Here is a 23,955-nt window from a genome sequence, read left to right as displayed (position 1 = left end):
TTCATCTTTCTACCACCTGAACTTTAATTCCTGGGCTCCAACACCGCCAGTTGAGGCTCAGAAGTGCCATCTGCACAGTCAAAACATACGACCCAGTGTTATTGGGTTTCAGTAACGTCAGCTGATCCCCAGCTGTGTAGCCGGCAATGTGTCCTGCGACCGCCACGCTGACACAACAACTGAAATGTAAGGGAACCTGTCCCCCCCCCAAGGCGTTTGTTACTGAAAGAGCCACCTTGTGCAGCAGTAATGCTGCACAAGGAAAAGGTAGCTATTTTTGTTTAGCTCCTTGCACACGCAGAACTTAACACTTATAAAATGTGTCCACTGATACCGTAAAACCGTCCCGGAGGTGGGACTTTCCTTCGTAATATGACGCAGCACAGCCGTCATTCCTACCACCGGCTCCTCAGTGTTGTTTGATTCCGTCCCGGAGCCTGCGCTGTTATGTTATCCCTTGGCCAGGCACACTTAACGCTGCCCATCTTCTGACATCATTTGGTGTCAGGCTGGCTGCGCCTGTGCGTCCGCGCTGGCCGAGAGCCCGCCTCGCAGTGTCTTCTGATTTAATCCCACTGGGGGCCTGAGATCCATGGACATGCGCAGTGCATATCTGAACCTCCGCCTCTCACTCATCTCCCTATGCCTTCTTCAGACTGTGCGCCATCAGCTGATCCCTAATAGCATGCCACGGCCGTGACGCCGCACAGTCTGAAGAAGCTGTAGGGAGGGGAGTGAGAGGCGAGGATATGCACTGCGCATGGCCACGGATCTCAGGCCCGCGGTGGGATTACATTAGACGACACTGCGAGGCGGGCTCTCGGCCAGCGCGGCCGCACAGGCGCAGCCAGCCTGACACAAAATGATGTCAGAAGATGGGCAGCGCTAAGTGTGCCTGGCCAAGGGATAACACAACAGCGCATGCTCCTGGACGGAATCAAACAACGCTGAGGAGCCGGGGAACGGCGCCAAGGAGGTAGGAATGACAAGTGTGCTGTGTCATATTATGAAGGAAAGTCCCACCTCCGGGACGGTCTCACGGTTTCAGGGGACACATTTTATAAGTGTTTAGTTCTGTGTTTGCAAGGAGCATCATGAGAAGAGCCACCTTTTCCTTTTGCATCTTTTGTGCTGCACAAGCTGGCTCTTTCAGCTACAAACGCCTTGGGGGGGGGTTAAAGGTTCCCTTTCGACTTTCTCCAATCAGGCTTCGGCCTACATTGTGTTCCTCTGCTTCTCCTGCTGTCCCTGGGCTCCAACACCGCTAGTTGTTGCCTGGTAGTGCTGTACGCACAGTCCCAACAGTCGCTCCTCTGTTATTGGGGTTCAGTAACGTCTGCTGTTCCCCAGCTGTGTGTGTGGCAATCCCTCCTATCTCCTCCACCTCCTCCTCCCCCTCCTGTCCCTGGGCTCCAACACCGCTAGTTGCCATCCAGAAGTGCTGTCCGCACAGTCCCAACAGTCCCTCCTCTGTTATTGGGGTTCAGTAACGTCAGCTGTTCCCCAGCTGTGTGTGTGGCAATCCCTCCTATCTCCTCCACCTCCTCCTCCCCCTCCTGTCCCTGGGCTCCAACACCGCTAGTTGTCATCCAGAAGTGCTCTCCGCACAGTCCCAACAGTCCCTCCTCTGTTATTGGGGTTCAGTAACGTCAGCTGTTCCCCAGCTGTGTGTGGCAATCCCTCCTATCTCCTCCACCTCCTCCTCCCCCTCCTGTCCCTGGGCTCCAACACCGCTAGTTGCCGTCCAGAAGTGCTGTCCGCACAGTCCCAACAGTCCCTCCTCTGTTATTGGGGTTCAGTAACGTCAGCTGTTCCCCAGCTGTGTGTGTGGCAATCCCTCCTATCTCCTCCACCTCCTCCTCCCCCTCCTGTCCCTGGGCTCCAACACCGCTAGTTGCCATCCAGAAGTGCTGTCCGCACAGTCCCAACAGTCCCTCCTCTGTTATTGGGGTTCAGTAACGTCAGCTGTTCCCCAGCTGTGTGTGTGGCAATCCCTCCTATCTCCTCCACCTCCTCCTCCCCCTCCTGTCCCTGGGCTCCAACACCGCTAGTTGCCGTCCAGAAGTGCTGTCCGCACAGTCCCAACAGTCCCTCCTCTGTTATTGGGGTTCAGTAACGTCAGCTGTTCCCCAGCTGTGTGTGTGGCAATCCCTCCTATCTCCTCCACCTCCTCCTCCCCCTCCTGTCCCTGGGCTCCAACACCGCTAGTTGCCGTCCAGAAGTGCTGTCCGCACAGTCCCAACAGTCCCTCCTCTGTTATTGGGGTTCAGTAACGTCAGCTGTTCCCCAGCTGTGTGTGTGGCAATCCCTCCTATCTCCTCCACCTCCTCCTCCCCCTCCTGTCCCTGGGCTCCAACACCGCTAGTTGCCATCCAGAAGTGCTGTCCGCACAGTCCCAACAGTCCCTCCTCTGTTATTGGGGTTCAGTAACGTCAGCTGTTCCCCAGCTGTGTGTGTGGCAATCCCTCCTATCTCCTCCACCTCCTCCTCCCCCTCCTGTCCCTGGGCTCCAACACCGCTAGTTGCCGTCCAGAAGTGCTGTCCGCACAGTCCCAACAGTCCCTCCTCTGTTATTGGGGTTCAGTAACGTCAGCTGTTCCCCAGCTGTGTGTGTGGCAATCCCTCCTATCTCCTCCACCTCCTCCTCCCCCTCCTGTCCCTGGGATCCAACACCGCTAGTTGCCGTCCAGAAGTGCTGTCCGCACAGTCCCAACAGTCCCTCCTCTGTTATTGGGGTTCAGTAACGTCAGCTGTTCCCCTGCTGTGTGTGTGGCAATCCCTCCTATCTCCTCCACCTCCTCCTCCCCCTCCTGTCCCTGGGCTCCAACACCGCTAGTTGCCATCCAGAAGTGCTGTCCGCACAGTCCCAACAGTCCCGCCTCTGTTATTGGAGTTCAGTAACGTCAGCTGTACCCCTGCTGTGTGTGTGGCAATCCCTCCTATCTCCTCCACCTCCTCCTCCCCCTCCTGTCCCTGGGCTCCAACACCGCTAGTTGCCATCCAGAAGTGCTGTCCGCACAGTCCCAACAGTCCCTCCTCTGTTATTGGGGTTCAGTAACGTCAGCTGTTCCCCTGCTGTGTGTGTGGCAATCCCTCCTATCTCCTCCACCTCCTCCTCCCCCTCCTGTCCCTGGGCTCCAACACCGCTAGTTGCCGTCCATAAGTGCTGACCGCACAGTCCCAACAGTCCCTCCTCTGTTATTGGGGTTCAGTAACGTCAGCTGTTCCCCAGCTGTGTGTGTGGCAATCCCTCCTATCTCCTCCACCTCCTCCTCCTCCTCCTGTCCCTGGGCTCCAACACCGCTAGTTGCCGTCCAGAAGTGCTGTCCGCACAGTCCCAACAGTCCCTCCTCTGTTATTGGGGTTCAGTAACGTCAGCTGTTCCCCAGCTGTGTGTGTGGCAATCCCTCCTATCTCCTCCACCTCCTCCTCCCCCTCCTGTCCCTGGGCTCCAACACCGCTAGTTGTCATCCAGAAGTGCTGTCCGCACAGTCCCAACAGTCCCTCCTCTGTTATTGGGGTTCAGTAACGTCAGCTGTTCCCCAGCTGTGTGTGTGGCAATCCCTCCTATCTCCTCCACCTCCTCCTCCCCCTCCTGTCCCTGGGCTCCAACACCGCTAGTTGCCGTCCAGAAGTGCTGTCCGCACAGTCCCAACAGTCCCTCCTCTGTTATTGGGGTTCAGTAACGTCAGCTGTTCCCCAGCTGTGTGTGTGGCAATCCCTCCTATCTCCTCCACCTCCTCCTCCCCCTCCTGTCCCTGGGCTCCAACACCGCTAGTTGCTGTCCAGAAGTGCTGTCCGCACAGTCCCAACAGTCCCTCCTCTGTTATTGGGGTTCAGTAACGTCAGCTGTTCCCCAGCTGTGTGTGTGGCAATCCCTCCTATCTCCTCCACCTCCTCCTCCCCCTCCTGTCCCTGGGCTCCAACACCGCTAGTTGCCGTCCAGAAGTGCTGTCCGCACAGTCCCAACAGTCCCTCCTCTGTTATTGGGGTTCAGTAACGTCAGCTGTTCCCCAGCTGTGTGTGTGGCAATCCCTCCTATCTCCTCCACCTCCTCCTCCCCCTCCTGTCCCTGGGCTCCAACACCGCTAGTTGCCGTCCAGAAGTGCTGTCCGCACAGTCCCAACAGTCCCTCCTCTGTTATTGGGGTTCAGTAACGTCAGCTGTTCCCCAGCTGTGTGTGTGGCAATCCCTCCTATCTCCTCCACCTCCTCCTCCCCCTCCTGTCCCTGGGCTCCAACACCGCTAGTTGCCGTCCAGAAGTGCTGTCCGCACAGTCCCAACAGTCCCTCCTCTGTTATTGGGGTTCAGTAACGTCAGCTGTTCCCCAGCTGTGTGTGTGGCAATCCCTCCTATCTCCTCCACCTCCTCCTCCCCCTCCTGTCCCTGGGCTCCAACACCGCTAGTTGCCGTCCAGAAGTGCTGACCGCACAGTCCCAACAGTCCCTCCTCTGTTATTGGGGTTCAGTAACGTCAGCTGTTCCCCAGCTGTGTGTGTGGCAATCCCTCCTATCTCCTCCACCTCCTCCTCCCCCTCCTGTCCCTGGGCTCCAACACCGCTAGTTGCCGTCCAGAAGTGCTGTCCGCACAGTCCCAACAGTCCCTCCTCTGTTATTGGGGTTCAGTAATGTCAGCTGTTCCCCTGCTGTGTGTGTGGCAATCCCTCCTATCTCCTCCACCTCCTCCTCCCCCTCCTGTCCCTGGGCTCCAACACCGCTAGTTGCCATCCAGAAGTGCTGTCCGCACAGTCCCAACAGTCCCGCCTCTGTTATTGGAGTTCAGTAACGTCAGCTGTACCCCTGCTGTGTGTGTGTCAATCCCTCCTATCTCCTCCACCTCCTCCTCCTCCTCCTGTCCCTGGGCTCCAACACCGCTAGTTGCCGTCCAGAAGTGCTGTCCGCACAGTCCCAACAGTCCCTCCTCTGTTATTGGGGTTCAGTAACGTCAGCTGTTCCCCTGCTGTGTGTGTGGCAATCCCTCCTATCTCCTCCACCTCCTCCTCCCCCTCCTGTCCCTGGGCTCCAACACCGCTAGTTGCCGTCCAGAAGTGCTGACCGCACAGTCCCAACAGTCCCTCCTCTGTTCTTGGGGTTCAGTAACGTCAGCTGTTCCCCAGCTGTGTGTGTGGCAATCCCTCCTATCTCCTCCACCTCCTCCTCCTCCTCCTGTCCCTGGGCTCCAACACCGCTAGTTGCCGTCCAGAAGTGCTGTCCGCACAGTCCCAACAGTCCATCCTCTGTTATTGGAGTTCAGTAACGTCAGCTGTTCCCCAGCTGTGTGTGTGGCAATCCCTCCTATCTCCTCCACCTCCTCCTCCCCCTCCTGTCCCTGGGCTCCAACACCGCTAGTTGCCGTCTAGAAGTGCTGTCCGCACAGTCCCAACAGTCCCTCCTCTGTTATTGGGGTTCAGTAACGTCAGTTGTTCCCCAGCTGTGTGTGTGGCAATCCCTCCCATCTCCTCCACCTCCTCCTCCTCCTCCTGTCCCTGGGCTCCAACACCGCTAGTTGCCGTCCAGAAGTGCTGTCCGCACAGTCCCAACAGTCCCTCCTCTGTTATTGGGGTTCAGTAACGTCAGCTGTTCCCCTGCTGTGTGTGTGGCAATCCCTCCTATCTCCTCCACCTCCTCCTCCCCCTCCTGTCCCTGGGCTCCAACACCGCTAGTTGCCGTCCAGAAGTGCTGACCGCACAGTCCCAACAGTCCCTCCTCTGTTCTTGGGGTTCAGTAACGTCAGCTGTTCCCCAGCTGTGTGTGTGGCAATCCCTCCTATCTCCTCCACCTCCTCCTCCTCCTCCTGTCCCTGGGCTCCAACACCGCTAGTTGCCGTCCAGAAGTGCTGTCCGCACAGTCCCAACAGTCCATCCTCTGTTATTGGAGTTCAGTAACGTCAGCTGTTCCCCAGCTGTGTGTGTGGCAATCCCTCCTATCTCCTCCACCTCCTCCTCCCCCTCCTGTCCCTGGGCTCCAACACCGCTAGTTGCCGTCTAGAAGTGCTGTCCGCACAGTCCCAACAGTCCCTCCTCTGTTATTGGGGTTCAGTAACGTCAGTTGTTCCCCAGCTGTGTGTGTGGCAATCCCTCCCATCTCCTCCACCTCCTCCTCCTCCTCCTGTCCCTGGGCTCCAACACCGCTAGTTGCCGTCCAGAAGTGCTGTCCGCACAGTCCCAACAGTCCCTCCTCTGTTATTGGGGTTCAGTAACGTCAGCTGTTCCCCTGCTGTGTGTGTGGCAATCCCTCCTATCTCCTCCACCTCCTCCTCCCCCTCCTGTCCCTGGGCTCCAACACCGCTAGTTGCTGTCCAGAAGTGCTGTCCGCACAGAGCCAAACACCTCGCCAATGTGTTAGTGGGGTTCAGCACCGCCAGCTGTTCCCCTGCTGTGTATACGGCAACGTGTACTGCGACCGCCATGCAGGCACAACAAGTTAAATTTAAGGGAACCTGTCCCCCCCCCCCCCCAGGCGTTTGTTACTGAAGGAACCACCTTGTGCAGCAGTAATGATGCAAAGGGAAAAAGTGCCTCTTTTCGTGGTGGTCCTTGCACATGCTGAACCTAACACTTATGAAAAGTGTCCCCTCCTACCGTGATACCGTCCGGTTGGTGGAACTTTCCTTTGTGATGTGACGCAGCACAGCCGTCATTCTTACCCCCTTGGCGCCGTGCGCCGCCTCCTCAGCGTTGTTTGAATCAGTCCCGGAGCCTGCGCTGTTAGGTTAGCCCTTGGCCATGCACACATTTTGCGCTGCCCGTCTTCTGACATCATTTGGTGTCAGGCTGGCTGTGCCTGTGCGGCCGCGCTGGACGAGATCCCGCCTCATAGTGTCTTCTGATTTAATCCCACTGGGGGCCTGAGAGCCATGGACATGCGCAGTGCATATCTGAACCTCCACCTCTCACTCATCTCCCTACGGCTTCTTCAGACTGTGCGGTGTCAGCTGGTCCCTAATAGCATGCCACGGCCGTGACACCGCACTGTCTGAAGAAGCCGTAGGGAGGGGAGTGAAAGGTGAGGATATGCACTGCGCATGGCCACGGATCCCAGGCCCGCGGTGGGATTACATTAGACGATACTGCGAGGCGGGATCTCGTCCAGCGCGGCCGCACAGGCGCAGCCAGCCTGACACCAAATGATGTCAGAAGACGGGCAGCGCAAAATGTGTGCATGGCCAAGGGCTAACCTAACAGCGCAGGCTCCGGGACTGATTCAAACAACGCTGAGGAGGCGGCGCACGGCGCCAAGGGGGTAAGAATGACGGCTGTGCTGCGTCACATCACAAAGGAAAGTTCCACCAACCGGACGGTATCACGGTAGGAGGGGACACTTTTCATAAGTGTTAGGTTCAGCATGTGCAAGGACCATAATTAAAAGAGCTAAGTTTACCTTTTCCTGCATTAGTGCTGTACACGATGGCTCTTTCAGCTACAAACGCCTGGGGGGGGGTTAAAGTTTCCCTTTCAACTTGCACCAGTGCAGGCTTCGGCCTACACTCTGCTCCCTCTCCTCCTCCTGCTGACCCTGGGCTCTAACACCGCCAGTTGGGGCCCAGATGTGCTAGCTGCACAGAGCCAAACACCAGCCAATGTGTCAGTGGGGTTCAGCACCGCCAGCTGTTCCCCTGCTGTGTAGCCGGCAATGTGTCCTGCAACAGCCACGCAGACACAAGAACTGAAATTGAAGGAAACCTGTCCCCCCTCCCCCAGGCGTTTTTACGTTTTACAGCCACCTTGTACGACAGTAATGCTGCATGTGTGCAAGGTGGCTCAGAAACTTATTCTCCTTGCCCATGTTGAACTGAACACGTCTAAAATGAGTCCTCTGCGACCATTAAAACGTCCCTCAGGTGTGATTTTCCTTTGTATTGACACGCAACAAGCTCCTTGGTAGCGCTGCCCGTCTTCTGGCATCATTGTTTGGCTGCCTGCGCCTCTGCGGCCGCCTTGCCCCACACAACGCCCCTCGGTGTCTTATTTATTTGGACTGCGAGGGTGTGATTGATGGGCATGAACGGTGCATTTCTTCGCCTGTCCCTCATCTCCTTCCGCCTTCTTCAGACTGTGCGGCTTCATGGCCGTGGCATGCGATAAGGGATCAGCTGACGCCGCACAGTCTGAAGCGGGTGTAAGGACCCGAGTGTGAGAGGCGAACATATGTGCTGCGCCAGGCCATGAATCCCAGCCCCGCAGTGTTTTAACAATGTTAAGACACTGCGGGGCTGGGATTCATGGTCATCGCGAACCGCACCGGCCGACATTAAATGATGTCAGAAGATGGGCAGCGCTAACAGCGCTAGGCCAGGGGATAACACGACAGCGCAGACTCCTGTACAGCAAATAACAACGCTCAGGAGGCTGCACCCAGCACCAAGGTGGGATTCTTGACATCTGTGCTGCGTCTCATTACGAAGGGAACTCGCGCCTCCAACACAGTTTGACTGTATAAAGGGCTAAATGTTATACGTGTTTCATTCAGCGTGTGCAAGGAGAAAAATTAAAAGAGCAACCTTTGACTTGTGCAGCACTACTGCTGCATAAGCTGTGGCTCTTCTACTTTGTAACACCTGAGGGGGGGTTAAAGGTTACCTTTGAAATTGGTTCAATTAGGCTTCGGCCTACACTCTGCTCCCCCTGCAGAGCCCGGGCACCAACACCGCCAGTTGGGGCCCGGTACTGCTAGCTGCACAGAGAAAAACACCAGCCAATGTGTCAGTGGGGTTCAGCACCGCCAGCTGTTCCCCTGCTGTGCAGCCGGCAACGTGTCCTGCAACTGCCACGCAGACACAACAGACCCAAAGCTGCCGCCAGTGCAGGCTTCGGCCTACACTCTGCTCCCTCTCCTCCTCCTGCTGACCCTGGGCTCTAACACCGCCAGTTGGGGCCCGGTACTGCTAGCTGCACAGAGAAAAACACCAGCCAATGTGTCAGTGGGATTCAGCACCGCCAGCTGTTCCCCTGCTGTGTAGCCGGCATCGTGTCCTGCAAAAGCCACGCAGACACAAGAACTGAAATTGAAGGGAACCTGTCCCCCCTCCCCCAGGCGTTTGTATGTTTTACAGCCACCTTGTACAGCAGTAATGCTGCATGTGTGCAAGGTGGCTCATAAACGTATTCTCCTCGCACATGTGGAACTGAAAACACGTCTAAAATGTGTCCTCTGTGTGACCATTTAACCGTCCCGGAGGTGTGACTTTCCTTTGTAATGACACGCTGCAACCCCCTTGGTAGCGCTGCCCGTCTTCTGGCATCATTGTTTGGCTGCCTGCGCCTCTGCGGCCGCCGTGACCCACACAACGCCCCTCGGTGTCTTATTTTTTGGGACTGCGAGGGTGTGATTGATGGGCATGAGCAGTGCATCAGTTCGCCTGTCCCTCATCTCCTTCCGCCTTCTTCAGACTGTGCGGCTTCATGGCCGTGGCATGCGATAAGGGATCAGCTGACGCCGCACAGTCTGAAGCGGGTGTAAGGACCCGAGTGTGAGAGGCGAACATATGTGCTGCGCCAGGCCATGAATCCCAGACCCGCAGTGTTTTAACAATGTTAAGACACTGCGGGGCTGGGATTCATGGTCATCGCGAACCGCACCGGCCGACATTAAATGATGTCAGAAGATGGGCAGCGCTAACAGCGCTAGGCCAGGGGATAACACGACAGCGCAGACTCCTGTACAGCAAATAACAATGCTCAGGAGGCTGCACCCAGCACCAAGGTGGGATTCTTGACATCTGTGCTGCGTCTCATTACGAAGGGAACTCGCGCCTCCAACACAGTTTGACTGTATAAAGGGCTAAATGTTATACGTGTTTCATTCAGCGTGTGCAAGGAGAAAAATTAAAAGAGCAACCTTTGACTTGTGCAGCACTACTGCTGCATAAGCTGTGGCTCTTCTACTTTGTAACACCTGAGGGGGGGTTAAAGGTTACCTTTGAAATTGGTTCAATTAGGCTTCGGCCTACACTCTGCTCCCCCTGCAGAGCCCGGGCTCCAACACCGCCAGTTGGGGCCCGGTACTGCTAGCTGCACAGAGAAAAACACCAGCCAATGTGTCAGTGGGGTTCAGCACCGCCAGCTGTTCCCCTGCTGTGCAGCCGGCAACGTGTCCTGCAACTGCCACGCAGACACAACAGACCCAAAGCTGCCGCCAGTGCAGGCTTCGGCCTACACTCTGCTCCCTCTCCTCCTCCTGCTGACCCTGGGCTCTAACACCGCCAGTTGGGGCCCGGTACTGCTAGCTGCACAGAGAAAAACACCAGCCAATGTGTCAGTGGGGTTCAGCACTGCCAGCTGTTCCCCTGCTGTGCAGCCAGCAACGTGTCCTGCAACTGCCACGCAGACACAACAGACCCAAAGCTGCCGCCAGTGCAGGCTTCGGCCTACACTCTGCTCCCTCTCCTCCTCCTGCTGACCCTTTGCTCCAACACTGCTAGTTGGGGCTCTAGGAAGACAAGCTTGAATAGGTCCCCATCCTGGTTCCAGCACCGTCAGCTGGTTCCGGGCAGAGCGTTTGGCTTAGGTGCCTCCCTCTGGGTATCCGAGTTCCACCAATGTCAGGTGGTCCTTGGTAGTGCTTTCAGGCACGGGTACCTACTGCTTAGTAACCGGGTTCCAGTAACGTCAGCTGGTCCTCGGTCGTTCCATTGGCTCTTGGACCTTCGGCTACCCATCCGGGTTCCAGTACCGTCAGCTGGTTCTCGGCAGTGTCTTTTGCTCTTGTACCTTCTGCTCCCCATCCTGGTTCCAGTACCGTCAGCTGGTTCCGGGCAGAGCCTTTGGCTTAGGTGCCTCCCTCTGGGTATCCGAGTTCCACCAACGTCAGGTGGTCCTTGGTAGTGCTTTCAGGCACGGGTACCTCCTGCTTAGTAACCGGGTTCCAGTAACGTCAGCTGGTCCTCGGTAGTTCCATTGGCTCTTGGACCTTCGGCTACCCATCCGGGTTCCAGCACCATCAGCTGGTTCTCGGCAGTGTCTTTTGCTCTTGTACCTTCTGCTCCCCATCCTGGTTCCAGTACCGTCAGCTGGTTCCGGGCAGAGCCTTTGGCTTAGGTGCCTCCCTCTGGGTATCCGAGTTCCACCAACGTCAGGTGGTCCTTGGTAGTGCTTTCAGGCACGGGTACCTCCTGCTTAGTAACCGGGTTCCAGTAACGTCAGCTGGTCCTCGGTAGTTCCATTGGCTCTTGGACCTTCGGGTAGCCATCCGAGTTCCAGTTCCATCAGCTGTTTCTCGGCATTTTCTCAGCCTTCTTGTACCTTCTACTACATTTCCAAGTTCAAGAGACGAAACACGATGACCCGGAAGACCACCCCTAAGATGACGACGACACCAGAGATGACAACCACCATGATGACGACGACCCTGGAGACGATGACCCTGAAGACCACCCCGATGACGACGACCCCGGAGACGACGACCCTGGAGACGACGACGACCTGGAAGACCGAGAAGCAGAAGAACAAGAGGCTGCAGAACAAAGAGCAGAAGAACATTAAGCATAACACTAAATATCAGAGCAAAAGATATTATCTAAATTATAAGCAGAAGAAGACTAAGCAGTGTATGGGGGTGAGTCCGTTCCTCCTCGTGGTGCCCCTGGATAAAGCCTGATGCTGCAGGCCAAACTGAACGCGGACAAATGTAACTGTTTTGTGACAGGCAGAACGGAAGGTGTAATCTTCAAACTTTTATAGATAACAACTACGGGAATGCCTGTCACAAATAAGAATATGATGAAGAAGTAGAATATGAAGAAGATAATAGTAAAATAAAAAGAATATGAACAATGTAACAAAAAAAATAATAGGTAGAAGATGAAGAAGAAGATGAATAAGGTGAAGAAGTTGATGTCAAAGAAGCTGATGATGAGGATAATGAAGAAGAAAGTGTGGGAGAAGTAAAAAAGAAGGTGAAGGGCGTGGAAGTAGTGAAACATCAATATCTGACAAAATAAAAAAAAAATTAACATAGTCAAAATCTTTCTAACGCCGAACGTCAAAAAAAACAAAACAAAATCCTGCTATTCTATTAGATTGGGCTAAACCTCTGTGCCTTTAATGTCTCCGCCACGTCCCCCAATACATCCTACATTATTCTTAGTTGTTTTCCTTCATGTAGAATGAACCTACAAGTTTATAAAGGGTTTATTTTAATTCCGATATTTTCGTCCCATTGACTTGCATTGGGATCGGGTATCGGTATCGGATTAGATCCGATACTTTGACGGTATCGGACGATACTTTCCGATACCGATACTTTCCGATATCGGAAGGTATCACTCAACACTCGTTGCTAATATTTGTTCGAGGTTCTCATGTGGCATAATATTTTGCAATTTGCCTTTATAGCGAGGGTCAAGGATGCAGGCCAACCAGTAATCGTCATCGCTCATCATTTTAATAATGCGTGGGTCCTTTTTGAGGATACGTAAGGCATAATCCGCCATGTGGGCCAAAGTTCCAGTTGGCAAATCTGCGGTTGTGCTGGTTTGAGGGGCAGTTACAGGCAAATCTACGTCACTTGTCTCCCTTACAAAAACAGAACCCGGCCTTGCAACGCCACTAATTTCTGTTGGCCCAGGAGAAGCTTCCTCAGTAAAAAAGTACTCATCCCCATCATCCTCCTCGTCCTCCTCCTCCTCTTCGCCTGCTACCGCGTCCTCTACACGGCCCTGACCAGACAATGGCTGACTGTCATCCAGGCTTTCCTCTTCCTCGGCTGCAGACGCCTGCTCCTTTATGTGCGTCAAACTTTGCATCAGCAGACGCATTAGGGGGATGCTCATGCTTATTATTGCATTGTCTGCACTAACCAGCCATGTGCATTCCTCAAAACACTGAAGGACTTGACACAGGTCTTGTAGCTTCGACCACTGCACACCTGACAACTCCATGTCTGCCATCCAACTGCCTGCCCGTGTATCCTCCCACAAATACATAACAGCACGCCTCTGTTCGCACACTCTCTGAAGCATGTGCAGTGTGGAGTTCCACCTTGTTGCAACGTCGATGATTAGGCGATGCTGAGGAAGGTTCAAAGAACGCTGATAGTTCTGCATACGGCTGGAGTGTACAGGCGAACGGCGGATATGCGAGCAAAGTCTGCGCACTTTGAGGAGCAGGTCGGGTAACCCCGGATAACTTTTCAGGAAGCACTGCACCACCAGGTTTAAGGTGTGAGCCAGGCAAGGAATGTGTTTCAGTTGGGAAAGGGCTATGGCAGCCATGAAATTCCTTCCGTTATCACTCACTACCTTGCCTGCCTCAAGATGTACAGTGCCCAGCCATGACTGAGTTTCTTTCTGCAAGAACTCGGACAGAACTTCCACGGTGTGTCTGTTGTCGCCCAAACACTTCATTGCCAATACAGCCTGCTGACGCTTGCCACTAGCTGTCCCATAATGGCACACCTGGTGTGCAACAGTGGCAGCTGCGGATGGAGTGGATGTGTGACTGCGGTCTGTGGACGAGCTCTCGCTTCTTCAGGAGGAGGAGGAAGAGGAGGAGGGGGGGGCGAACGCCTACAGCCAACTCTTTCCTTGACCGTGGGCTAGGCAGAACTGTCCCAATATTGCTGTCCCCTGTGGACCCTGCATCCACCACATTCACCCAGTGTGCCGTGATGGACACGTAACGTCCCTGGCCATGCCTACTGGTCCATGCATCTGTTGTCAGGTGCACCTTTGTAGTCACAGACTGCCTGAGTGCATGGACGATGCGGTCTTTAACATGCTGTTGGAGGGCTGGGATGGCTTTTCTAGAAAAGAAGTGCCAACTGGGTAGCTCGTAGCGTGGTACAGCGTAGTCCATCAGCGCTTTGAAAGCTTCGCTTTCAACTAACCGGTAGGGCATCATCTCTAATGAGATTAGTCTAGCAATGTGGGCGTTCAAACCCTGTGTACGCGGATGCGAGGATGAGTACTTCCTTTTCCTAACAAGAGTCTCATGTAGGGTGAGCTGGACTGGAGAGCTGGAGATCGTGGAACTAGCGGTGGACATGGGTGAGTGAGAGAGGGTTGGAGATGGTATTCTTGCCGGTGCCCTACATGCAGTGTTTCCTACTACTAACCTGGTGATTCCCTGACTGCTTTGGCCTGGCGACGAAAGCTGCACAGATACTGCAGGTGGTGTGGGAAATGGTCGGCTTACAGGGAGGGAAGGGATGTAGCGTTGCTGACTAGCTTCATTGGCCAAGGGTGCTGCAACCTTTAGGGACGTTTGGTAGTTAGTCCAGGCTTGCAAATGCATGGTGGATAAATGTCTATGCATGCAACTTGTATTTAGACTTTTAAGATTCTGCCCTCTGCTTAAGGTAGTTGAACATTTTTGACAGATGACTTTGCGCTGATCATTTGGATGTTGTTTAAAAAAATGCCAGACTGCACTCTTTCTACTATCGGATACCTTTTCAGGCATTGCAGACTGAGCTTCTTTAACCGGATGGCCACGCTGTCCTCCAACTGGTTTAGGTTTTGCCACGCGTTTTTGGCCAGATACGGGCCCGGTAGATGGAACCTGTTGTGATGTTGATGCCTGCGGCGGCTCCTCCTCCTCCGCTTCAGAACTACTGCCGCCTGCACCCTGTTCCCCCAATGGCTGCCAATCGGGGTCCACAACTGGGTCATCTATGACCTCCTCTTCTATGTTGTGTGCAACTTCGTCTGTGTCACCGTGTAAGCCGGTGGTATTGCGTTCGTGACGGAGCACCATAGTCTCCGCTGGTTTTGATTCTGCCTCAGTACACTGCGAGGGCAATGTTCTGGTCTGAGTCAAAGGAACAGCATAGTAATCTGGCTGTGGCTGTGCATCTGTGCACTCCATGTCCGATTCAACTTCTAATGGGCATAGCCTGTTAACTGTTTCACTGTGTAACCCAGGAACGGTATGTGTAAAGAGCTCCATGGAGTAACCTGTTGTGTCGACTGACGCATCCTTCACTGTTGTTTTTAGTGAAGGACACAAGGAAGCGACTTGTTCCTGACCGGGAGCATCCACTGACGATGCACTGCTCTGACATTTGGCACTTTCCGAGGAGGAGGCGAAAGAGTTAGAGGCAGAGTCAGCAATGAAAGCCAATACTTGTTCCTCCTGCTCCGGCTTCAAAAGTGGTTTTCCTACTCCCAGAAAAGAGAGCGTTCGAGGCCTTGTGTAGCCAGACAACGAACCTGGCTCAACAACTCGAGACTTAGGTGCTGTACTGCTTTTACCACGACCACCTGATGCTCCACCACCACTACCATCATTACCAGCTGACAATGACCGCCCACGGCCACGACCTCTTCCACTAGACTTCCTCATTGTTTGCAAAACGTAACCAAAGTAACGCTATTTGTTACTGTAAAGCAACTTATCAGGTGAACTCAAACTTCTGTAGGATTTATATATACCTTTATAGGTGCCTGACACTGAAAGGAAAATCAGGCCCAATGTTACACACTAGGTTTTCTGTGCCCCAAATATTTGAGACAGATGGCACACACAGGACCAGCACTCAAGCAGAAATGCCAATCTTAATCTCCCACTATTTTTTTTTTTTTTCTGGGAGAATTTACCCTAAAAAAAAAAAATGGCCAAGTATTACACAGTGTTTTCGGTGGCACACAATGAGAGACAGATACCACGCACAGCAATGGCACGGAGGCAGACTTGCCAATATTTATCTCCCACTAATTTTTTTTTGGGAAAAGGGAGAATGTACCCCCCCAAAAAAAAAAAAATGGCCAAGTATTACACAGTGTTTTCGGTGCCACACAATGACAGACAGATGCCACACACAGCAATGGCACGGAGGCAGACTTGCCAATATTTATCTCCCACTAATTTTTTTTTTGGAAAAGGGAGAATGTACCCCCCCCCAAAAAAAAATGGCCAAGTATTACACAGTGTTTTCGGTGCCACACAATGACAGACAGATGCCACACACAGCAATGGCACGGAGGCAGACTTGCCAATATTTATCTCCCACTAATTTTTTTTTTGGAAAAGGGAGAATGTACCCCCCCCCCAAAAAAATGGGCAAGTATTACACAGTGTTTTCGGTGCCACACAATGACAGACAGATGCCACACACAGCAATGGCACGGAGGCAGACTTGCCAATATTTATCTCCCACTGATTTTATTTTTGGAAAAGGGAGAATGTACCCCCCCCCAAAAAAAAAATGGCCAAGTATTACACAGTGTTTTCGGTGCCACACAATGACAGACAGATGCCACACACAGCAATGGCACGGAGGCAGACTTGCCAATATTTATCTCCCACTAATTTTTTTTCTGGAAAAGGGAGAATGTACCCCCCCAAAAAAAAAATTGCCAAGTATTACACAGTGTTTTCAGTGGCACACAATGAGAGACAGATACCACACACAGCAATGGCATGGAGGCAGACTTGCCAATATTTATCTCCCACTAATTTTTTTTTTGGAAAAGGGAGAATGTACCCCCCCAAAAAAAAAAAATGGCCAAGTATTACACAGTGTTTTCGGTGACACACAATGACAGACAGATGCCACACACAGCAATGGCACGGAGGCAGACTTGCCAATATTTATCTCCCACTAATTTTTTTTTGGGAAAAGGGAGAATTTAGCAAAAAAAAAAAAAAATAGCCAAGTATTACACAGTGTTTTCGGTGGCACACAATGAGAGACAGATACCACACACAGCAATGGCACGGAGGCAGACTTGCCAATATTTATCTCCCTGCAGTTATCTCAGAAAAGTATGGCAGGCAGCTATAAAAAGGACTGCTGCACACAAAAGTGTGGACAAACACACAAGATAGCTGTGCAGAAAGGAAGGAAAAACAGGATTTGTGTTTTGAAAAAAGCAGTTGGTTTGCACAGCGGCGTACACACAGGCACAGCAACGCAGCTATCAGGGTCAGGGAGCCTTCTAGTGCAGCCCAATGAGCTACAGCGCTGAGGAAAAAAAAATGTAGCTTCCACTGTCCCTGCAAACAAAAGGTGGTGTTGGACAGTGGAAATCGCTACAGCACAAGCGGTTTGTAGCTTTATGTACCCTGCCTATCACTATCCCTGCTTCCGAAGAAGCTGCAGCAACCTCTCCCTACGCTCAGATCAGCAGCAGTAAGATGGCAGTCGGCGGGAACGCCCCTTTATAGCCCCTGTGACGCCGCAGAAAGCAAGCCAATCACTGCAATGCCCTTCTCTAAGATGGTGGAGACTGAGAACTATGTCATCACGCTGCCCACACTCTGCGTCCACCTTCATTGGCTGAGAAATGGCGCTTTTAGCGTCATTGAAACGCGACTTTGGCGCGAAAGTCGCGTACCGCATGGCAGACCCCACACAGGGATTGGCTCTGTTTCATGAGACGCCGACTTTGCCAAAAGTCGGCGACTTATGAAAATGAACGATCCGTTTCGCTCAACCCTAGTAATGATATCCCCCATACTGGGCCACTTGCTGTAATAATGCTCCCATACTTGGCCCCTAATAATGCCTAAGAATATTTCCCATTCTGGCCACTTTATTTGATAATGTCCCCCATCCTGGGCCCTTCATTTAGTAATGCCTCCATCCTGGGCCACTTTATTTAATAATGTTCCTCATTGTAGGCTCCTTTATTTCATAATGTTCACCATCCAGGGTCGCTTTATTACAGGATGGGGATAATGTCCTCTGTCCTTGGCCCCATTATGTAATAATGTCCTCCATCCTCGGCCCCCTTATTTAATCATTTCCCCCATACCGGTCCCTTTTATTTAATAATATCCCCCATGCTGGGCCGCTTGCTGTAATAATTTCCCCATCCTGGCCCACTTTATTTTAATGATTTCCATCATCCTGGCCACTTTATTTAACAATGTCTCAAAACCTGGTCCTCTTTATCACAGGATTGGGACATTATTAAAAAATGTCCTCCGTCCTGGGTCCTTTTCTATAATAATGTCTCCCATCTTAGGCTCCTTTAACCGCTATACCCCCAAGGGTGGTTTGCACGTTAATGACCGGGCCAATTTTTACAATTCTGACCACTGTCCCTTTCTGAGGTTATAACTCTGGAACGCTTCAACGGATCCCGGTGATTCTGACATTGTTTTCTCGTGACATATTGTACTTCATGAGACGTAAAATTTCTTTGATATTACCTTCGTTTATTTGTGAAAAAAATGGAAATTTGGCGAAAATTTTGAAAATTTCGCAATTTTCCAAATTTGAATTTTTATACAATTAAATCGCAGAGATACGACACACAAAATACTTAATAAGTAACATTTCCCACATGTCTACTTTACATCAGCACAATTTTGGAACCAACATTTTTTTTTTGTTAGGGAGTTATAAGGGTTAAAAATTGACCAGCAATTTCTCATTTTTACAACACCATTTTTTTTTAGGGACCACATCTCATTTGAAGTAATTTTGAGGGGTCTATATGATAGAAAATACCCAAGTGTGACACCATTCTAAAAACTATGTTCCCCATCATAGGTCGCTATGTCCCCCATTATGTGCACAGGTTTTCCCCTATCTTGGGCCCCTATGTTTCCCTTTCTGGGCACCTATGTCCTCTGTCCCAGACCCCTGGAGACCACTTGCTGTTTCACATCCCGCAAGGATATTAAAATGGCCACCGGCCTATCAGAGGCAGGCAGTTGACGTCAGAGTGCCAGTCGCAGACTGCATATAACGTCACTGCCATGAGCCCCCCGAGATGAGCATGCTGACATGCCCGCTGAGCAGGACTTCAGACCACACACTGCAGAAACCAGAGCACTGGGGGAACAGGGAGAAGTATTTTTTATTTTATTTAAATTTTTTAAATCAATGTGTACATTGTTGGGGTCATTATACTGTTTGGAGGGCTATGTGTGGGCCATTAATTTATTTTGAGGGGTATGTATGGGGCTGTTATACTATTTGTACTTCTATGTGTTACATAGTTATATAGCTTGAAAAAAACCCTAGGTCCATCAAGTTTAACCTTTCTCTACCAATTGTACATTTGCCACTTATTTAACTATAACCCACAATGTTATGGGTATCGAGGAAATTATCCAGCCCTTTTTTAAAAGCTGTCATAGTGTCTGCCTGTCACGTCGCTGCTCTTGCCGCTCCCCGCGCCCTGCCATACTCACATGTCCTCGGCGTCCCGGCGCGTCTCCACTGCTGCAGCGTCTTCCCCTCAGCGCTCGCTCCCGGTCTCTGCCGCTCGTCGGGTGCACGCGCACACTGGGTTCAGCGCTGTGCGCGCACATTTCTGAGTTCCGTTCTGGAGCCTCCTTTCTGTCCTCTCTATTTCCTTGGAGGTCTCCTAAACCGGAAGTGCCACGCAGCGCCGCCTTATTACCCTGCCTCTTCCTTTCCCCTGTGCCTGATGCTCATTTGTTATTGCAAGTGGTCTTGGCCGCACTCCTTTCTGTGTACCTTGTTTCTTGACTTGGTTCTTTCTTTGTTATCCTCAGATCCAGTCCTTGGTGTCCGTCCTTTTTGCCTTGTGTTTCTGCCGTACCTGCCAGTCCTGTGTTTTCCTGTGTTTCAGCCGTACCTGCCAGTCTTGTGTTTTCCTGTATCTCAGCCGTACCTGCCAGTCCTGTGTTCGTGCTCCTGTCTCCCGCCTGTCAGTTCCCCTCCTCCGCCCAGTTCGTGACTTGCTCTCTAGTCTATCCTTGTCTCCCAGCTGCCGTGGCAATAGTCTCCCGCGGGTCTGCCCCTAACGCTCCCTGTATAGGGGGCGGTCCATCTGGTCAGCTCGCCTGAGGGAGGATCGTTGTCACGGTCCAGTGGGTCCACTCCTTGAGTCCTCACAGTAGCATCAGGCCATGGACCCCACTGGTGTCTCCGCTACCCAAAAGGAGTTACTTTTCCTACGGGAGAACCGGACTAGGATCATGTCCTTTTTAAAGAATATGGAGTCTCGTCTCGCGGCCTTACAGTCCTCTGATCCTGGTAACGCCTCTCAGTTGGCCGCTCTTCAGCAGGAGCTCGGCCAACAACGGGACACTCAGTCTCATATTCTCAACTATATGGTCTCAGTAGTCAACCGGCTTCTCTCTCTTCAGAATGCTGCCTCTACTCCCGTCCAGGCTTCTGCTCCGCAATCCTCGCCCCGTCTACCCAGACCTCCTCGGTATGGAGGGGATCCTAAATTATGTTGCGGGTTTCTTAACCAGTGCCAGTTACATTTTGAATTGTCACCATTACTATACCCTACCGACCGAGCTAAGGTAGCTTTTGTAGTTTCCCATTTGGAGGACAAGGCTTTGGCCTGGGTGAATCCTCTCTGGGAGCGTGTCGATCCTCTAGTTTCCCAACTCACCCCCTTCTGAGATACCTTTCGCAAGGTATTCGATGAACCTGGTCATTTGGTCTCTACTACTGAGTCCCTTTTCAACCTTCATCAGGGTACTCTTTCGGTTGGTCAGTACGCCATTCGTTTCCGTACGCTGTCCTCAGATCTGGGCTGGAACAATGAGGCTTTGGTAGGAGCTTTTTGGCGAGGTCTGTCTTCTCGGATTAAAGATGAGCTGGCGGGGCGAGACACACCTACTTCATTGGATGATTTTATTTCTTTGGCGAGTCGCATTGATTTACACTTCCAGGAGCGTTCTCACGCAGTCGCCAGAGAGAGGAGACCTCTTCAGTTTGCCTATAATAACCATACCAGCAAAGCTTCTACCAAGTCTCCATTTTTTATCATCTACGGTCAACATCCTGGTCTTCCTCTACCGGTTCCTCCTGTCTCTGCTGTACCGGCGGCTCATCTTCTGTCTAGAGAGTTCTCCAGGGTCTGGCAGGAGACCAAGTCCGCTCTCGAACTAGCTCAGGATAGGATGAAGAGACATGCGGATAAAAGGCTTTTCGATTCTCCTTTATATCATCCTGGTGATATGGTGTGGGTATCTTCTAAGTTTATTCGCCTTAAAGTCCCTTCACATAAGCTGGGACCCCGGTACATTGGACCCTTCGAGGTTTTGGCTCGCATTAATAATGTCTCTTACAAGCTTAAGTTACCCGCCTCTCTCCGTATTCCCAATTCCTTTCATGTGTCTCTGCTAAAGCCAGTGGTTTTCAATCAGTTTCATACCTCGATTCGTCATTCACCTTCGCCTGTTTTCACGGATGATGTCTTTGAGGTTAAGGACATTCTTGCCATGAAAAAACTTAGAGGTAGAACTTTGTTTTTGGTCAACTGGAAGGGTTTTGGTCCTGAGGAGAGGTCCTGGGAGCCTCGAGAAAACATTCAGGCTCCTCGAATTTTAGCTAGGTTTCTTTCTAGCCTTAAACTAAGGGGACATAAAGGTGGGGGTACTGTCACGTCGCTGCCTCTGCCGCTCCCCGCGCCCTGCCATACTCACGTGTCCTCGGCATCCTGGTGCTTCTCCACTGCTGCAGCGTCTTCTCCTCAGCGCTCGCTCCCAGACTCTGCCGTTCATCGGGTGCGCGCGCATGCTGGGTTCAGCGCTGTGCGCGCACATTTCTGAGTTCCGTTCTGGTGCCTCCATTCTGTCCTAGTTCCTTGGAGGTCTCCTAAACCAGAAGTGCCACGCAGCGCCGCCTTATTACCCTGCCTCTTCCTTTCCCCTGTGCCTGATGCTCATTTGTTATTGCAAGTGGTCTTGGCCGCACTCCTTTCTGTGTACCTTGTTTCTTGACTTGGTTCTTTCTTTGTTATCCTCAGATCCAGTCCCTGGTGTCCGTCCTGTTTGCCTTGTGTTTCTGCCGTACCTGCCAGTCCTGTGTTTTCCTGTGTCTCAGCTGTACCTGCCAGTCCTGTGTTTTCCTGTATCTCAGCCGTACCTGCCAGTCCTGTATTCGTGCTCCTGTCTCTCGCCTGTCAGTTCCCCTCCTCTGTCCAGTCCGTGTCTCGCTCTCTAGTCCATCCTTGTTTCCCAGCTGCCATGGCAAAAGTCTCCCGCGGGTCTGCCCCTAACGCTCCCTGTATAGGGGGCGGTCCATCTGGTCAGCTTGCCCGAGGGAGGATCGTTGTCATGGTCCAGTGGGTCGACTCCTTGAGTCCTCACACTGCAATTACTACCTCTTATGGTCAGGCATTCCACAGTCTGACTGCTCTAACTGTAAAGAACCCTTTCATGGATAGCTGCCGGAATCGCCTTTTTTCCACTCGTAATAAATGCCCCCTGGTCCTTAGTATGGTCTTTGGACTGTGTCAGTCCTTTGTACTGACCACACATGTATTTATACATGTAAATGAAATCTCTTCTGAGGAGTCTTTTTTCTAAGCTAAACAAGCCCAACATTTCCAACCTCTCATCATATGATAGGCCTTCTATCCCTTGTAATAATCTAGTTGCCCATCTTTGACCTGACTTCTGAATATCCTTTATAAAATGTGGAGCGCAAAACTGGATTCCATATTCTAGATGTGGCCTCACCAGTGATTTACGAAGGGGTAACAATGCCTTGGGATTTTATCTCTCTTTTTATACATCCTAAAATCTTGTTTGCTTTTGCAGCTGCTGCTTGACACTGAGTACTGCTGTTCAGCTTACTTGTAACCAGAATACCCAAGTCCTTCTCCAGATCTGTAGTCCCGAGTATACTCCCATTTGATGTATATGCAGCAATAAGATTACTCCATCCTAGGTGCATTACTCTACATTTATCTACATTAAACCTCATTTGGCAAGTGTTTGCCCATTCAGACATCTTATTCAGATCATTTTGTAATATTGTAGTGTCAAGGTCAGATTTTAATATCCTGCATAGTTTGGTGTCATCAGCAAAGACTGACACTTTACTCTCAATCCCATACACTAGGCCTATTATACTTTTTAGTGGCCATTATACTGTTTGGAAGGCTGCATGGGGGTCATTATACTGTTTGGAGAGCTATGTGGGGGCATTTATACTGTTTAGAGGGCTATGTGGAGGCCATTATATTGTGTGGAGGGATATGTGGGGTCCATTGAACTGTTTGGAAGGCTATATAGTTGCCATTATTTTGTTTGGAGGGCTATTATGGATCATTATTACATGTGGAGGGCTATGTGTGGGGTATTATACTGTTACTGTTTGGAGGGCTATAATATCATATGTAGACCTGTGTGGGATTCTCTTATACTGTGTGCTGGTCATTGTACATTGTGTAGGGGTTGTGTTGTGTCTGTCATACAGTGTGAAGATTTATGTGGGGGCCATTATACTGTATGAAGGGTCTTTATACTGCATGGAGTGCTGTGTTTGATCGACCCTACCATGTGTGATGGACTGTGGAGGCAATCATACTGTGTGTGAGAAACTAGGAGGTCAATATACTGTGTTAGGTTCACTGAGGGCATCATACTGTGTCTGTGTTGGTGTCACTGTGGAGGTATCCCACTCTGCAGGGGATACTGTTGGGTCATCATCATACCATGTGTATGGAGGCTAATGTACAGAAATTCACTGTGGGGGTATAATTCTGTTTAAAGGGAACTTTTTTTGTCATCATACCTTATGGGGACCATGAAAAGGGTTTCTTAGTGCATTGGAGTAGTGATGAGCGAGTGTACTCGTTGCTCGGATTTTCCCGAGCACGCTAGGGTGGTCTCCGAGTATTTGTGACTGCTCGGAGATTTAGTTTTTGTTGATGAAGCTGCATGATTTACAGCTGCTAGCCAGCCTGAGTGCATGTGGGGGTTGCCTGGTTGATAGAAAATCCCCACATGTATTCAAGCTGTCTAGCAGCTGTAAATCATGCAGCTGCGTCAACAAAAACTAAATCTCTGGGTGCTTACAAATACTCTGAGATCACCCAAGCGTGCTCGGGAAAACCCGAGCAACGAGTATGCTCGCTCATCACTACATGGGAGCACTAACGGGTTTCAATAAGAGTAAAATTGCTTTGTAAGGGCTGCAAAGTTGTGACATATGCTCTTCTGTGACGCTGACAAATATTGATTTTTTTGGTGCATGGTAAGAGGGTGGTGTTGCAGGTGGAGGGCCAAATTAAGACTTCTGCTATGGGCTCCCATGCCTTAGGTCATCAGATGACTTGGGGTAAGGA

The 23,955-nt window shown here is 51.6% G+C and overlaps 1 protein-coding gene across 2 annotated transcripts in view; it reads left to right on the top strand.

Moving 5' to 3' along the window:
* Positions 1-23,955, top strand: part of LOC143816822 (retinol dehydrogenase 7-like) — a 114,456-nt gene that overhangs the window by 25,267 nt on the left and 65,234 nt on the right. The window lies entirely within an intron of this gene.

The sequence above is a fragment of the Ranitomeya variabilis genome, chromosome 3 (genome assembly GCF_051348905.1).
Source record: "Ranitomeya variabilis isolate aRanVar5 chromosome 3, aRanVar5.hap1, whole genome shotgun sequence".
Classification (NCBI taxonomy): Eukaryota; Metazoa; Chordata; class Amphibia; order Anura; family Dendrobatidae; genus Ranitomeya; species Ranitomeya variabilis.
Note: the sequence above shows the minus strand (reverse complement) of the source record. Positions and strands in the feature narration are given on the sequence as shown.